The following is a 12,926-nucleotide window of genomic DNA, read 5'->3' as shown; positions in this document are numbered from 1 at the left end:
ATCTAGTATAGTGAATAGCTTCTGGAAGCATTTGTAAGAAAGCCTTGCTTTATAGAAATCATAAAACATGTAACAAGTAATTTCTTAATTCTGCCCCTGCCATTCAAGCTTTTCATTATAAACCATTAGCCATAGTTTAAAGCCATTTCACACATTGCCATAGTAGTCTGACTGTTTGCAGGTCCATAGGCTTGCCTGCTGTCAGCGTAATGCACCGATTTGAGTTCAGGGCTGACTACGTTCAAGCAGTCGCTGATCATCAACCAGCTATTATTTCTGAACAATGTGAGAAAAAGTGGCTTCTACTTCTACCAGAGGAAGTGGATGTAAAATATACTCTTTTTTTTTTTTCACCTTTTCAGCTCATTCTTATTATTTCTTTCCAATATATGCTGGGCCAAACTCAATTACACTTTACCAACAATGTTTCTGGTCTTATATTTGTAGTATGAGGAGATACTTGGACCTCATGGGTGACAAGCTCGAGCTTGTAGACATGCATAAATTGTAAGTGTACCCAAGCTGGTTTAAAAAGCCTGAAGCAATATTATTTTTATTATAATAAAACGATCCACAGACTTTGGAATTAAATGGTTGTCACAAAAGAAACGTATTATCCTTTATTACAGAAGTCACAAAATAATAAAATACAGTATTGGGTTTGATTTTAGTAATAGCATGGCCTTGTTTCAGCCAGTTCCCAAAAGCAAAACTACAAGTAGTCTAGAGAAACCTTTACTCAGGTAAATACTGTTAGCTGACTTGTTTCTGATATTACTGTTCCTATTTCTGTCACGTATTTCTGTGTAAAGCTGTTAGGAAGTGAAAAGGGCCAAAATACATATCTGAATTAATGTTAGCTGAAGGAAAACAGAGGAAAATATTTTCAGAAAAGTAATTTAGTCATAAGTGAAAAGGAAAATATAATCAAACATATTCCTAAAACTGATACATTAACGATATTTTTCAAATATTGTTTTCTTTTAGCCAGATAAAATGGACCATTATGAAAGAAAAACACTTCGATATGAGTGTCATTCAAATAAATGTACTGACTGTGATCGTTGCATCTGCAGGCTGAGCCTGCACAGCTGTGGAGAGGATATTTTGTACGACTTGAAACAGCAAAACATTATGCTTTGAGGCAGATGTAGAAACTCGGTTTGATTTCCGTGGTATGCTTTCTAAATGGCATTCAAATGTGAATGACTTCCTGCTAGAAATAAATGCAATAATTAATCCATGCTTTACTGTATACAATGTTATTTAATATCATATATTTTTATGCTAAATGAGAAAAAACTCACGAAGCGAACATACAGTGTGTGAAATCAACAGCAAGGTCGATAAAACTCTGGTTTTACATGCTGAAAGCTGAGGAGAATTTGAGCAGTATCTGTCCAAGACAGCTCTGCAAGTCAGTTCTGCTACATCCATCAGGGCTCTTGACTTGCTGTCTGTCTCTGATGTAAAATATTTTAAAATTGGTCTTTGAATTTAAAACTTGTTTGTATTTTCATAAAACTTAGCTGTTGTTTTATATTAATTCCTCCTACCTCAGCAGTGAAAAAGCATCTTAATCTGTCTCCCAATACTTACTGTTATCTTAGAGACCGTAGCTAAGATAAATGGTGATACCGATAGACTTTTGCCTGCAGCTAAAAAGCAAATCAATATTTCCACAAACAGAGTTTTTCTTCAAATGCATAATATTGAAAGAATATTCTAGAGAAAGACTTCTATGGACAAGGGATTACTGAGAGGATCTACAACAGACAACACTGTGGCTGAATGGCACTGAGTAATTAATGAAAACCACAGGAGGAAATTCACCTCTTTCACTGAGAGTGTCTGTTCCTACAGTGGCCAAATTCTGACCTCAATTATATCTATATGACCTTATCTAGCACCATCTGTTCAAAAATGCATGCCTAGCTCCTTTTTGCTGTCTCAAATTTTCCTTAAGTGTGCTTTGAAATCTAATTAAGTATTGTAGTTATATCTGGAATTTGTTTATTTTAATTTTGATTTTACTTACACTTTCTAATATCAACATACACAAACACACAAAAAACAAATCTCAGAATAATTTTCTTAGTAAAAACAATCAACTGTTTGTTAGCGTTTTGTTTGGAAACTTACTTAAGTGTGAATTTTTTTGACACCTAGGGTTTTGAATCCATCATGCTTGTCAGTAAAATACATTTTTAAATGGCCCTGTGTTGTGGTTTTCTGTTTTGAGGAGATTTGTGGAAGCACTGTACTCTCAGTTTTTAAAATTCTTTTTTTTCTCTTTTGATCCCTTTCATGGCTTCTTACGATACATACGTTCTCTCATTCACTGAACACCACTGGAAAAGATGAAAAGATTTATTCATGGTAAATGTGGCCATCATCTACCTCTTAAATCTTCCAGGAAAGACCCTTATGCTCTCTCTCATGCTTGAGAAGAGTTACCTATAAAAGTTTTCAAAACTACATAGTTATCCCCACCTGAATCCTCCATAAAACTCAGCATCAGTGTGAGGTCTGTCAAAATGTGTAACATTATCAAGGCCTTTTCTTCCCATACTTTTCTCATGTTTTCATGTCTTCCCCAACAATCTTTTTCCATGTGTTATGTGTTCTCCTTTACTTGTACTTTAAGGTCTTTTAGATATGGGTTGTCATTTCATTTTAAGTTTGGACAGCATACAGCACCAGTGTGTCCTAGCTTAGCACTCCTTGATCCTTGACAATACATTAACGAACATTAATATAGATAATGAGAAAAAATACGGATGCTAGTTATAATAACCAAGCAGCTATCAATAACTATACAATCATAGTCACGTTTCCATTGCTAAATTTGCTTTTTTTACTACTTTTTTTTATCAGATTGCTAGGTTACGGTAGCTTACTTTCTTACTTCGTAACCTCAAAATAATCATTATGTGTCACAGAATAATATGTTCTTACAGTACTATTTTGGCCTATTGTAGCATTCTGTCTCAAAACAAGTTATGTGTAATATATTTCCTATTTGTAATTGCTATACTGGTCCACTGCAGTAATAAAGTTGTCATTTGGAACATGTAATGGACCACTTTACATTGTTGGAACTGCTTTTTTTATTACAATTCCTTGTAACTGTGATGTCTTCATAAATGTGATCCATGGCAATAATAAAGTTGTTGGACAAATACAGCAAGTTACTGTTTGCTTCCACCAAGTCTGAAAGTTATCTTGACATTGTTAAATGAGCATACTTAAAGTTTTCAATGTTGAAAGGAAGGTAACCAGAAACTTGTATTACACAAATATTATTTTAGAAATATGGCTACTTACAGTGTCTGCATCTATTTCATGTGGTTTGGGTACGCCTACCAAGACTTTTAAACAGGATCCTCACTGAGTTATGATTATCTAAGACTAGAGGACATATCGACACAAGCAGCATTGTGATGTTCTCATGGTTATAACACCCCAAAGCAACAAATTGCTTTGGGAGGTAATTTACAGTGTGTAAGCCCCAACTTTGAAAAGCAAATGTTGTGATGTCTGTGCATAGTGCTCTGACCAAGTTGTTTTGTTTGTAGTCATTGTTAGGACATCCGAATGCCATTCTGTGTTTCTCCATGTATAGTTAGTCTTGTTTTATACTGGCTTCTGTGTCTTGTACTCACGTTCATCCTTGTAAAGATTGCTGAGGTGTCACAGCCCCATGGTGTTCAGTGTAGAGATGGTTGAAAAGCTTTGAAGACAGATTTTAAGAAAAGGGCTGAAAAGTGGTAAAGAACTAGTTCCTACTCCATGATGAAGCGCAGGAAGAGCAGCGGAAAGGAATTTCAGGCAGTAAGGCGTCTTTGTCAGGGGCTCAACTGAAATGCCTCTATGCATACGCACAGAGCATGGGGAACAAACAAGAGGAGCTAGAGATGTGTGCGTACCTGCAAGGCTACGACCTTATTGGCATCAAAGAGACATGGTGGGATGACTCTGATGACTGGAGCATTGGAATGGAGAGATACAGGCTTTTTAGGAAGGACAGGAAGGGGAGACGAGGAGAGGGTGTTACGCTCTATGTCAATGACCAGTTTGAGTGCATGGAGCTCTGCCTGGGGATGGAGGAGGAGCCAACAGAGAGCTTATGAGTCAGGATTAAAGGGTGAGCAGGGACGGGAGACATTATAGTGGGTGTCTGCTACAGGCCACCTGACCAGGAAGACCGAGCGGATGAGGCCCTCTACAGACAGATAGATGTAGCCTCACGTTCACAGGCCCTGGTCCTCATGGGGGACTTGAACCACCCCAATATCTGTTGGAAGGACAACACAGCTGGGCACAAGCAATCCAGGAGGTTCCTGGAATGCATGGATGACAACTTCCTTCTCCAAGTTATAGAGGAGCCGACGAGGAGAGGTGCCATGCTGGACCTTGTTCTCACCAACAAGGAGGGGCTGGTGTGGGACGTGAAGCTCAAAGGCACCCTTGGCTGCAGCGACAGTGAAATGGTGGAGTTCAAGATCCATAGGGCAGCAAGGAGGGCATGCAGCCAGCTCACCACCCTGGATTTCAGGAGAGCAGACTTTGAACTCTTCAGGGATGTGCTTGGGAGAGTCCCTTGGGATAAAGGCCTGGAGGGAAGAGGGGCCAAAGAAAGCTGGTTAATATTCAAGGACCACCTCCTCCAAGCTCAGGAGTGATGCATCCCGACAAAGAGGAAGGGAGGCAAAAATGCCAGGAGGCCTGCATGGATGAACAAGGAGCTCCTGGATAAACTCAGGCACAAGAAGGAAGCCTACAGAGGGTAGAAGGAAGAGCAAGTAGCCTGGGAGGAATACAGGGAAATTGCCCAAGCAGCCAGGGACCAGGTTAGGAAAGCTAAAGCCCTGATAGAATTAAATCTGGCCAGGGATGTCAAGGATGACAAGAAAAGCTTCTATAGGTATGTCAGTGATAAAAGGAAGACTAGGGAAAATGTGGGCCCTCTCCGGAAGGAAACGGGAGACCTGGTTACACAAGATATGGAGAAAGCTGAGGTACTCAACAACTTTTTTTTGCCTCAGTCTTCACCGCCAAGTGCTCTAGCCTCACCACCCAAGTCGCAGAAGGCAGAGGCAGGGACTGGAAGGATGAAGAACCGTCCACTGTAGGAGATCAGGTTTGAGACCATCTAAGGAACCTGAAGGTACACAAGTCCATGGGACCTGATGAGGTGCATCCACAGGTCCTGAGGGAACGGGCGGATGAAGTTGCTAAGCCGCTATCCATCTTTTTTGAGAAGCTGTGGCAGTCTGTTGAAGTTCCTACTGACTGGAAAAGGGGAAAAATAACCCCCATCTTCAAGAAGGAAAAAAAGGAAGACCCGGGGAACTACAGGCCAGTCAGTCTCACCTCTGTGCCTGGCAAGATCATGGAGCAGATATTCCTGGAAACTATACTGAAGCACATGGAAATCAAGGAGGTGGTTGGTGACAGCCAACATGGCTTCACTAAGGGCAAATCATGCCTGACAAATTTGGTGGCCTTCTACAATGGGGTTACAGCACTGGTGGATAGGGGAAGAACAACTGATGTCATCTACCTGGACTTGTGCAAAGCATTCGACACTGTCCCACATGACATCATTGCCTCTAAATTGGAGAGACATGGACTTGACAGATGGACCATTCGGTGGATAAAGAATTGGCTGGATGGTTGCACTCAAAGAGTTACGGTCAATGGCTCGATGTCCAAGTGGACACCAGTGACGAGTGGCGTTCCTCAGGGGTCGGTATTGGTACCAGGCCTGTTTAACATCTTTGTCGGCGACATGGACAGTGGGATTGAGTGCGCCCTTAGTAAGTTTGCCGACGACACCAAGCTGTGTGGTGTGGTCGACACGCTGGAGGGAAGGGATGCCATCCAGAGGGACCTTGACAGGCTTGAGAGCTGGGCCTGTGCGAACCGCATGAAGTTCAACAAGGCCAAGTGCAAGGTCCTGCACATGGGTCGGGGCAATCCCAAGCACAAATACAGGCTGGGCGAAGAATGGATTGAGAGCAGCCCTGAGGAGAAGGACTTGGGGGTGATGGTTGACAAGAAACTCAACATGAGCCGGCATGAGTATATATTCTACCATGTGTTCTTTGCATTCATATATATGAAGGACAGCTGTGTAGCTTGGGGGATTTCTGTTGAGCTATAGTATGGATAACCATACGGTACCTGACTCTAGCTGACTGTATTTCAGCTAGAGATTCAAGTTCAGAATCAAGAGCAATACAAATATAGGGGTGTCTCTTATTCTACAGGAATTACTCCATTAGCTTGTTTTAGCGAAATCCATTTTAAGACAAATAGATGGTGTATTGCTGCTTGAAATATTGCTTTGAAATATTTTTTCTTTTCTATTGTGCATATCTTTCTTTCCTATGTCGATATTAAACAATATGATCTCAGTGCTAAAAATGTGTCTAACAAACTTTTGTACACCGTTAAAGAGTTGCATGCATTGCTGTTGAAATAATAATAATAATGATAAAAGGGCATAATTAACTGATGAAACATAGTTTCTTCAGAAAAAAACCTACATGACAACTAAAATGTTTTTGAAAACGTACCCATTTAATGTATTTTCATCAAACCACATGTTACTGAGAATATGGCAACAGGGAGGAGGAGCAGGGAATCCTCAGGAGTTGCTCTTGCCCTATGTTATAACAAATTGAACAAAATATGGCTGATTTTTCCATATCATTTATTTTGTTAATTTCTTTCTCAAATTGTAAGAATTTCCCTTGAACAGTGAATTTGAAGTTTTGACTTAATCCATAAGAGATACATTATTTAATGAAATTTTGTCCAAAAGGCCTATCCCAGCAAATAGTATTTAAGATGAAACTACTTACAGACTTTGAGAGAAAATACATCTTATTATTTGTTTAGAAATCATTTCTAACATTTGTTAATTTCAGTAATCCTTCAATTGAAAATATGATCATGGCTAAGCAATGTACCACCTGGGAGCTACTTTAATTAGTAAAACCATTCTGGGAACAAAAATGGTTGCTGTCATCTGAGCTATGGTTGAAACAGTGCCATCACTTTTCTCTAAAGTGATTTCTAAAATTGTGTATTATGTTTTATTCATTATTCTTATCAGAGTTTGCTCCATCAAACATGCATTCTAATAGCGTATAATTTCCTATCTGATGTATGAATTGTTTTTACTTTGGAAAAAAAAAAAGGTGTACAGAATCAGGGACTGCATTGTTTTCTAATACCAAAAATACCATCCAATGCTTTGTTAAAAATGGCTTCATCAATGTACGATAGCAATGGGCTGTTCTTTCAGGTGCTTACTCTGGCAAAGGATTCACCTCCTTTGAACAATGGCTGGTATCAATTCAATTTATGATATTTATCACCTCAACAGTTTCAATTTTCTTTCTTGTAATGTATATATTCCAAGTTAAGCTGTTACTATTTTTATCATTCCATTTTTTCTATAATTTCCCCCTAGTGATGTGTGTACTGCGATGTTGTCGTATGGTCTGTCGTATGGTCTGTCGTATGGTCTCCTATTTCTACTTAAGTATTTAAAAATACGTAGAGACTGTGTCTGTTCAGCACTTTGAAATAAAACCTAGAATATTAATCAGATATTAAATAGATCAGATAATGTGAAATTAGTAAGTCTGTAATTTTGAAAGTTGACAGGTTTTTTTCCTGCAGTTTATTTTTTGTTCATTAAAAGGTATTCCAACAAAAGTGTCATCTTTGACTAGTATTTACTCCTAGAACTATACAAGCATTAGTTATAAGCAATGCCTCTGCTTGTGTTTAAAGAATTTACATTCATTAACTTTGCACATATTTGGCTTTGAAGTAGCAAATACAGACTCCTGCTAGTCTACAGACAGTATGAAATTATGATTCTGTCTGCAGTCTATAAGAACTAGCAGATGAAAAGGCATGTTATTTCAATGTCTCACTCATAAAACAGGTTTCAGTTGAGGAGAAAAACAGATTATGAATCAATCCATGCAATAAACATAATACCCAGAAGCTGAAAAATATATCTAAAAGACATAATTACCTTGAAAACTAGGTGGGACATGGAACTTCCTCTCCATGCGACATTGTAAGCTATGTGTGTGGACTTCCAAGCAGCATTTTTCATTGTTTAACTTGTGAAACATAAGTAGCATCTGGTTCCATGCACTGTATGCATTTGAGTGCATTCTGATTATTTTATACTAACAAGAATGAACTCAACTGAGGAAGTATACCACTGAGAATGACACTTGATCAGCAAATGACTTAGTAATTAGGTACATAGCTGGATCAGCTGCATTTGGCTCTGTTGTCCACTACTGTTCTAGAGGGCAATAAAGATTGTAAATATATATATGCATGCAAGCAAGCAGAGTTTGAAGCCAAAAATTATAAATTATAGTTTACCATTTAATTGCACCCTTATGCCTGTGTGTATCCACTTAAAATGAAGGACATCATTGCAAGGAACTTCTTCCATTTCCAGCTGACAGTGAAGCATACTTTGCTTGTTACTACTCCAGAAATGAGAAATCCTAATTACAAACTCAACAATATTAGAAAAAAAATCTGGGCTGACATATATACTATGAATAATTTACACTTGTTTCATGTTTATTAGGAATTGTATTTTTGTATGGATGTATCCTTCTATATAGACACACTCACAAAATACACCAACAGTCTCTTGATGTACTGGTCCAGAATTTTCCAAACAGGCAATCCCTGTCATATAATTCATTTTGTCATCTTTTTCTTAGGAACCAAATGTTTCCTGCAGGAAAAGATAATGACAAACTGGTCCTTAAACTTCTCAGGTTATGGCATTGCCTGGTTGGTGGAGAGTGGTGGTGAGGAGGATGTCATCTGAAACAACTCTGTTGACAGTCAGGGTGACTGAGTATGTTCAAAAGTACAGCTCTGCTTTATGCCTTCATAATCTCTGATCAGCACATTTTCATCTTGTCTACTATTGTCTGGCATTGCTGTGTCCCATGTCAGTCCTTAAACTGCCTTGAGCATGACATAAAAGCTCATACGGTGGTTGTCAAGATATCACTCACAATTTGTCAGTCCAGTAGTTCCACCAAAGATCTTTTATCCCTGCACTCTATCTTAAAAACCATGGCAAATCTTCTGGTAGGCCAGCTTGTTGGTGGCAGAGTCCAAGTGAACCAGCACAGTCTGATGACTGCTATGTTTTCATTTAAGCAGAATTTGGACTGCCTCATCATTCTGAATAAATCAGATTTAATGTCACCTAGACAGAGGTGGTTTGATGACAGTCATGACAGACAGCACCACATAATGTTTCTTCCTTGACATTGTTCCAGCATACATATCTTTTACAGTGTAAAACTTACGTCCATCAAAGTGGATATATTGCAAATACGCTCATAATTATGCAGATGTGCATTTTGATTAGGCAGGGTAACATATACATGCACAAGGATTAAGATGGTCAGTGAACATCTGCTTACGTACTACGTAACTATCGCAAGGGAGCCAGAGATGTAAATTTTTAAGGATATCCCTAACATTCTGTGATTCTGTGATTCTGTGATACCTGTATCATAAAAATACTGCTGTACATTCAATTTTATTTTAGTTGAATTTCAGAATTTATTCACTAGGTGGCAATGTAGTATGTAATTTGTAGCAAATTTACAGCAGAGCTGTACTGATCAGAAATTACTGCACTAGATAAATGTTTTACACTGGCTTGCAATAAAGAAATGTTGATTAATTCATAGTCCTTCTTTTTTATTATTTTATGCTCATAAGAATTCATACTGTATCTACACCTTAAGAAGAAAATACTTGAGGTTGTGGCAGATTGCAAAGCTCGCAAGAGTCACATGAGGTATTTAGAGGTAGCTCAGGAGAACCAACAGACCCCATCACCTCTGGAACTTGTGCCTGAAGTGTTAGGGATGGAGTGCGGTGCCAAAACGAGCACAGTCACCTCAGGTGGGAAGAGTTAATTTCAGTCAGTGAGAGAAGCCTGATTGCAGCTAGGAATTATAAATATTTTATTAGAATTGTGTTTCTGAAGTGTGTGTACTCTGCTTGTATCAGAGCTCAAAGCACTGATGTCAAGACTGGTTCACAGAGAAGAAGAATGTGGATAGCTCCATCTGTGAGTTCCTTGTTTTTTCTCTCTTTTCTCACAACACTGATACTTTGGAAAGTGCCCAGAGGAGGCTCAGAGATGTGGCCTAGGCATAGTAAGTACACCAGCCCAGTGGAGTTGGTGAGAGCTGGCAGCTCTCTCCTGGAGACCTGCAGCAGCATGAGGTCTGCACTTCAGGGCTGGAAGAAGACACTGCGGAGGTGGAGACGACCAGCAGGATCAGTTGCAATTTCCCTTTTAAGATTCACTGTGCATGCAATGGATAGTCTGCCTGTATGATTTGATCACTTCAATATTACGTCTTCCTGTTGTAGACATAAAATGTGAAGTGTTAAAATACAGATACTATATTATATGGAGCCGAGATACTCTTTTTCTCATTTGCCTTGTGAATTAATGAAATAGCTCATGTCAGGCAGATTCAATGTTTGCATGACCTCATGCGAGGCTACCTGTCTGCCCAGTTGTCTGGTTAATTTGTTGTCTTTCAAGCTGTCCATACTGTTTTACTCTAGGGCAATGCGCAATGTTTATATTTAGAAGGTTTTGCTGCGTGGTGCTTTATAACAGTGATGGTTTAGTCTGTCTGACCCAGCACTCTCATCCTGAGCACTTTCTGTCAAATTGTCTCAATTATCCCTCCATTCCTTTTATACATTGTACCCCTGCTGTAATTGTCAAGTGGACAATAATTATTAGGGACATTTAATTATTTTTGGACTAGATCTGTTACATATCTCAGAGTTTCCAATGCTTATGTTTTGGTTTTTTAGGTGACCAGCTAAGAAATAGCTATTGGCTGTTATTAAAATGTATGCTGCAATTCAGGAGAATTTGTCCTATATTTTCTATTTCTTTTTGCTCTCCGTATTAAAAGCGAACAAATCCCAAAAATGTCAGAAGTCTTTTGCAAACAGAGGTGGCTCTCACCTTGGGGATACTGGGGCCCAACCCCACCAGAACATTGTAAATCTTGCTAAAACCTTTCTTCGTCGTTCTGTTTCAACAGGGACATGCAGTGGCAACATAATGCAACAGATGTTTAAGAACAATATAGGTTATTCGTTATCAGGGTAAAACTAATAAAACAAGAATATTTACTTATTAAGTACTGGAAAACAGAAAAAAATGGCCAGTCACCCTTAAAAACTCTGCAAAACTTCGACAACTCTTTTTGTTACAACACTTTTTGTTACAACTCTGAACATCATTTTTTTGTTGTCTGAGTTGCTACAGACTGAAAGTATGGAGATGACCAGTGAAGTTCCTAACATGTAACAGCTTGTTAAAATACGTGGCAAATTTCCATGTTTATCTCTTTATATATGATAAAGTGTGAATGCACAGTTTTAGGACACTCCTGAGCCTGCCCAGTAGCCCTGAGTGAGGTCTCCATTGAGTTACTTGTATGCAAACACAGATACATGCGCAGTTGCACACAAGCCTTCTAGAAGTTTTTCTGCTGAGATTCCCACCAGCCAACAAGCTTTAAAGCTGCCACTAATTGCAACATCTGTGAAATATGTTTTTGACTTACGAGGTCTTGTTCATATCCCGCACTGTCTTCTCCAGCTTCATTCAAGACCAGTGATATAAGGAAGAACCTGTTGTTTCAAAATGTCAGCTTACAGCACAGCAGTTACTACAACGGCATTTCCATCCAGAATGTTATATAGTCTGAAATTATTCTGGTATTAACATCTGTGTAGATTAGCTAATGGCTTCTATGTGTTGCCCAGTAAAATAACTCATACAGATGGCCAAAACCAGAATATCATGCAACTGTTTCCTGTAGCATTTTTGCTTACTTTCACATAAAAATTCAGTCACGTAACCAGTAACTTCCTTTGGAAAGCCAAGTAGAAACCTGCATTATTTACTTGAGTTAAGTCTGAATCCTTAAAATGTATTTGTTCTGAAATAATCCCTACTTTGTCCACAAAATGAGTAATTAGACGTCATTTGATTACACAGGAACTGATTATTAACCCTTTATCTCTGAGCAATTGACCTGGATATAAATATTGGTACATTGCACTGAAGATCAGGAAAGGATTTCCCGATATGGTTTATCCAAGTTTCTTTTTTTAGCAAGGCGTTTCTTCATATAGCTTTTAGATACATACATGGATTAGTCTTTTCTAGATTGAATTTACAAAGTTTTTAAGTGGATATTTGGAGAGTAGCATTTTATTAGGTTTATATTGGCCAACAGAAATGCAAACCTTTTGTTTCAGGACGAACATAAATTCAAAATTTTTTTTTACAGGAAGAACATGTATTTCCTAAATCTGCTCCTGATTTAACTTCACAGAATCACAGAATCACAGAATCACAGAATCAACCAGGTTGGAAGAGACCTCTGGGACCATCGAGTCCAACCGTTGCCCTGACACCACCATGTCAACTAGACCATGGCACTAAGTGCTATGTCCAGTCTTTTCTTAAACACATCCAGAGATGGTGACTCCACCACCTCCCTGGGCAGCCCATTCCAATGTCTAATAACCCTTTCTGAGAAGAAATTCTTCCTAATGTCCAACCTGAACCTCCCCTGGCACAGCTTGAGGCTATGTCCTCTTGTCCTATCGCTAGATGCCTGGGAGAAGAGGCCAACTCCCACTCCACTACAACCTCCCTTCAGGTAGTTGTAGACTGCAATAAGGTCACCTCTGAGCCTCCTCTTCTCCAGGCTAAACAACCCCAGCTCCCTCAGCCGTTCCTCGTAGGTCAGACCCTCCAGACCCTTCACCAGCTTGGTCGCCCTCCTCTG

The sequence above is a fragment of the Nyctibius grandis genome, chromosome 6, assembly GCF_013368605.1.
Source record: "Nyctibius grandis isolate bNycGra1 chromosome 6, bNycGra1.pri, whole genome shotgun sequence".
NCBI lineage: Eukaryota > Metazoa > Chordata > Aves > Nyctibiiformes > Nyctibiidae > Nyctibius > Nyctibius grandis.
This window is presented reverse-complemented; position numbering follows the sequence as displayed.